The sequence below is a fragment of the Ailuropoda melanoleuca genome, chromosome 11 (assembly GCF_002007445.2).
Source record: "Ailuropoda melanoleuca isolate Jingjing chromosome 11, ASM200744v2, whole genome shotgun sequence".
Classification (NCBI taxonomy): Eukaryota; Metazoa; Chordata; class Mammalia; order Carnivora; family Ursidae; genus Ailuropoda; species Ailuropoda melanoleuca.
This window is the reverse complement of record NC_048228.1, coordinates 104939415-104944257: the sequence shown is the minus strand read 5'-3', so window position 1 is coordinate 104944257 and position 4843 is coordinate 104939415. Positions and strand designations below refer to the sequence as shown.

The window sequence follows — 4843 nt, the reverse complement described above, 5'->3', positions numbered from 1 at the left end:
TGCTGTGTTCCCTCTCTCGCTGGCTGTTTCTCTGTCACATAAATAAATAAAATATTTTTTAAAAAAATCCTAAAGATGCCACAGAAAAAATAGAACTAATGAATTCAGTGAAGTTGCAGGACACAAAATCAACATACAAAAATCAGCTGTCTCCATACACTAATAATGAATTATCTGAAAATGAAATTAGGGAAATGGTCCTATTTACAATTGCATCACAAAGAATAAACACTTAGAAATAAATTTAGCTAATAAAGTGAAAGACTGGTGTATAGAAAATAACAAAACATTGACAGAAGAAATTAAGACACAAACAAATAGAAGGCACCCATTTCATGGACTGGAAGACTTGCTATTATCAAAATGTCCATACTATCCAAAGCAATTTACAGATTCAATGCAACCCCCATCAAAATCCCAATGGCATTTTTTTTTTTACAGAAATAGAAAAAACAATTATTATTTGTATGGAACCACAAGAGACCACAAACAGTTGAATCAGTCTTGGGCAAGAGCAAAGCTGGTGACATCACACTTACTGATTTCAAATTATATTACAAAGTTACAGCCATCAGAACAGCATGGGGCTGACATAAAGACAGACACAGAGACCAATGGAACAGAAAAAGGATCCTAGAAAAAAAAAAATCCACGCATATATGTTCAACTGATCTTTGAGCAGGATACCAAGAATACACAGGGGGAAATGTAGTCTCTCCAACAAATGGTGCTGGAAAACTGGATATCCACATGGAGACAAATGAACTTGCACCCTTATCTCACACCACATGCAGAAGTCAACTCAAAATGGGTTAAAGATTTAAATGTTAAGGATTGAAACTACAAACCTCCTAGAAGAAAACATTTTAAAAAAAGCTTCATGACTCTGGTCTTAGCAATGATTGCATGGATATGACATCAAAAACACAAGTAACAAAAATAAACAAGTACACCAAACTAAAAAGCTTCTGCACAGCAAAGGAAATAGTCAACAGAATGCAAAGACAACCTACAGCATGGAAGAAAATATGCAGAGGCCTTATACCTGATAAGTGGTTCATCCCCAAAATATGTAAGGAGCTCCTTCAATTCAATAGTTTAAAAAAAAATTTAAAAACTAAGAACTTGATTTTAAGATGGGCTGTGGACTTAGAGATGTTTCTCCAAAGATGTACAAATGACTCACAGGTATGTTAAAACATGCTGAACAGAACTAATCACCAGGGAAATGCAAATCAAAACTACAATAAGGGGCACCTGGGTGGCATAGTCAGTTAAGCTTCTGACTCTTGGTTTTGGCTCATGTCCTAATCTCGGGGTTGTGGGAGGGACCCCAAGTCTGGCTTTGCACTTGGTGCAGAGTCTGCTTGGGATTCTCTCTCCCTCTCCCTCTGCCCCTCCCATCATTCCCCCTCTCTCTCTCTCTCCCTCTCAAATAAATAAATACATCTTTAAAAAAAAAAAAACCACACACAATATCACCTAAGATGGCCACTATCAAAAAACAAAACAAAACAAAACAAAACAACAACAACAAAACAAAAGACAGCAAATGTTGGCAAGGATGTGGAGAAATTAGAGCCCTTGCTCACTCTTTGTTTCTATCGGAATGTAATATGTAATATTTCTATGGTGGGAATGTAATATGGCTCAGCCACAATGGAAAACAGCATGGAGCTTCCTCAAAAAACTAAAACTACAACTACCATATGATTCAGCAATCTCACTTCTAGATATTTACCCAAAATAATTGAAATCAGGATCCGAAAGAGGTAACTACACTCCTGTATTCATTGTAGCACTAGTCACAAATAGCCAAGATGTGGTAACAGTGTAAACGTCCATCAACAACAGATGAATGAATTTTTAAAATGTGGACTCTGGGAAACAAACTGAGGGCTCCAGAGGGGAGGGGGGTGAGGTATTGGGATAGGCCGGTGATGGGTATTAAGGAGGGCACATACTGCATGGTGCACTGGGTGTTATATGCAAATAATGAATCATGGAACATTACATCAAAAACTAAGGATATACTGTATGGTGACTAACTTAATATAATAAAAATTATTATTAAAAAATGTGGTATATAGGTACAATGAAGTATTATTCAGTCTTTAAAAGAGAAAGAAATTTTACCACACAAATTCTGTAATACAACATGGGTGAATCTTGAGGAAGCCATGCTAAGTGAAATAAGCCAGTCACAGAAAGACAAATACTGCAGGCTTCTACAAATACTAAGTATCTAAAAAGTCGTAAGTATCAAAGTCCTAGAATCAAAGAAAGGAATGGCGGTTGCCAGGGACTGAGGGGCTGGGGAAATGGGGACTTACTAACAAAGGGGCATAAAGTTTCAGCTATGTAAGATATTGCATAAGCTCCAGGGTTCTGCTGCTCAACATTGTACCCACAGTCAACAATAATATTTTGCACACTTAAAAATGTTAGGAGGGTAGATCTCATGTCAAGGATTCTTTCCACAATAAAAATTCTTTATAAAATGCTTACACTGCAGAAAGAGTTGATGTTGGCCATCTCCTAAATTTGTGGCTTTTGTTTTTCCACTTTCCTCATTTGGATCCTCAAGGAAGAAACAGCATAAGCAATCTTGAAGTAATTACCATTGAAATCCACCTAACCCAGGGCTGCCGTGGTAACTTAATTTTGCAAATGAAATTACAGCGGATCCAAAGGAAACTATCCAGACTTTCTTTCACATTTCAAATCTGGCAAACTGAAATCTTCTGTCAAACAGGAAATTCCCAGTGCCTGGCAACCAACACAGAATCAGACACACAGACACGCACAGGTCCATGACCCTAGGGGTTGGGACTTTCATATTTTGTTAATGAAATGTTTAAAAATCCGTCATCCTTACCTTTCCAAAACTCCCTTTGCCAATGGCCCGCAGAATCTGAAAATGGTCAAAGTTGACTGCAAAAGAAAACGAGGGAAAGAAAGAAACAAATCAGATTTGCCAAACCTTGCATGGGTTCCTGAAAGTCCTTCCTACATACCTACCCGTGTTCCAAATGGGCCTCTGGCTTCAATTGCATTACATCTGCCATGGCAGCACTCCACCATGGAAGGGATACTTTTTACCACATTTTACACCCCCCCCAACTGCTCCCCAGTGGGTATATGGAATGAGAGACATCTTATGGGCCCAGGGGAAGAGCTCACAGAGAAAAATCTGGACACTTGGAGTACCAAATTGTTGGTAACTTGCTGTTGTTCCCTTTGCCAGGACGACTTTTTCCTACCTCTGATTCTCGTCTTGTCCACCTGGCATTCTTATCTTATACACTCGGATGTTACACACTCAGCTCACCTGTCCGGTGTCCAAGGTGTTAGTTCTTCCTCCCTAATGGTATCTGAAACCTCAAATGCCATGACCATATCGTGGGTCTTTCCTGCTTGGACATCTGTCTGGCTTTGGGATTGTGAGCTAGTGGAGGATGGAGATGATGATTCCTCAGTCTCATCCTGGTATTGCCCTGTCTCATGCCTCCCCTTCTTCATAGGTCTCCCCATTCTTGCGATTTCTACTTACTGACTTACCCTGGTTTGGTTTCTGCCCCATCCCTACAGCACACAGACCAACAACACATGGCCATGCCACTAAATCCGATGGACACCTTTCTGTCCTCCTTGTATTTGGTCACTCTGTCCTTTCTGAAGCACCTGCTTGGCTTCTGTGGAAGCCAGTTCATGCTTCAGCTCATGCTTTGCACACACTCAGCTTCATCCTCCCAGCCACTAAACTAAAGTCTGTCAAAGCCTCCGTCTACCACCTTCCTTTTCTTGCTGGCTCCAAAGGCTTCAGCGACCACCTAATGGCCAATGACTCTCCAAGGAACCTCTTCTCTAGCCTCCAGCCTGTATGTACTGATTGATGCCTGCCCCACAACAACTCTTGAAGGCTTCAAAGCCACTTTGAACCCAACAGGTCCAAATGGAGTGTAGGAGGAGTACTTCGTCGTGCTTTTGACCTCGTGCACTCAAAGCCTCATACGACACCCCTCTCTCACTCAGCCCCTTAGCTAGCCCTTCACCAGGTTAGTTCCACTGTACCTCTTGGCTATCTCTCCCATCTGTCTCCCGGTAGCCACCCTGTGGTCCAGTCCTCCATCCTCTCTTGACCCTCCCACCCTGGGATGTGTGCTGGTGGCAGGCAAGGGGTCTTGTTCGTCCTCTGCTCCCACCCCCTCGATGCCCCCTCATTGCTTCCCAGGAAAGCAAATCCATACACATCAGACCCCTGCCACTTCTGTGGCACGACCCACCACGCTCCCCGCACCCACTGAGCTCCAGACATACAAGCTTCTGTGGCTAGAACAGTCATTCTCCGCGCCTTTAACGCTCTTCTCCTGGCTGTACACTTGCAAACTCTGCTCCCTCTTCACCCTTCTGCATCCAGAAAAGAACTGAGCTCACCCTCCAGACGAGTCTGCTTCCCTGCTATGCTCTCCCAGGGCTGTGGGACTTCCCTCCAAAATACATCGTTCTGTATTATTGTACATGGATTTGATTTAAATCAATTTTTCCCCACTAGACACTAAGCTCCCTGAAGTCAAAGGATGTGTTTGTTCCTCCTGCATCCCCAGCACCTAGCACGGTGTTAGTACACGGCGAGTATTCAACAGCTATGCACCAACTAAAGGGCCGACTGAAAGCAGATGCCCATATTCACAGTGCCAAGCACGACTTCTGGCCCATAATGAGTGTTCAGTAAATATTTTTTAATTAGATTGAATTACAGCCAGTTCCCAATAACTAGGAGAAACATGTCGTTTACAAAAGATGAAGTGAATTGATTAGTTCACTACATTATGGGGGCAAG

General features: G+C 42.1%; 1 protein-coding gene across 1 annotated transcript in view; it reads right to left on the bottom strand.

Moving 5' to 3' along the window:
• The window catches only part of STK32B (serine/threonine kinase 32B), a 284209-nt gene extending 281277 nt beyond the window's left edge, over positions 1-2932 (bottom strand). The window contains exon 1 of the mRNA XM_034670976.1: positions 2879-2932. The gene's annotated coding sequence lies outside the window, so the exon portion shown is untranslated. The remainder of the gene's footprint in view (positions 1-2878) is intronic.
• Positions 2933-4843: the final 1911 nt, after the last annotated feature.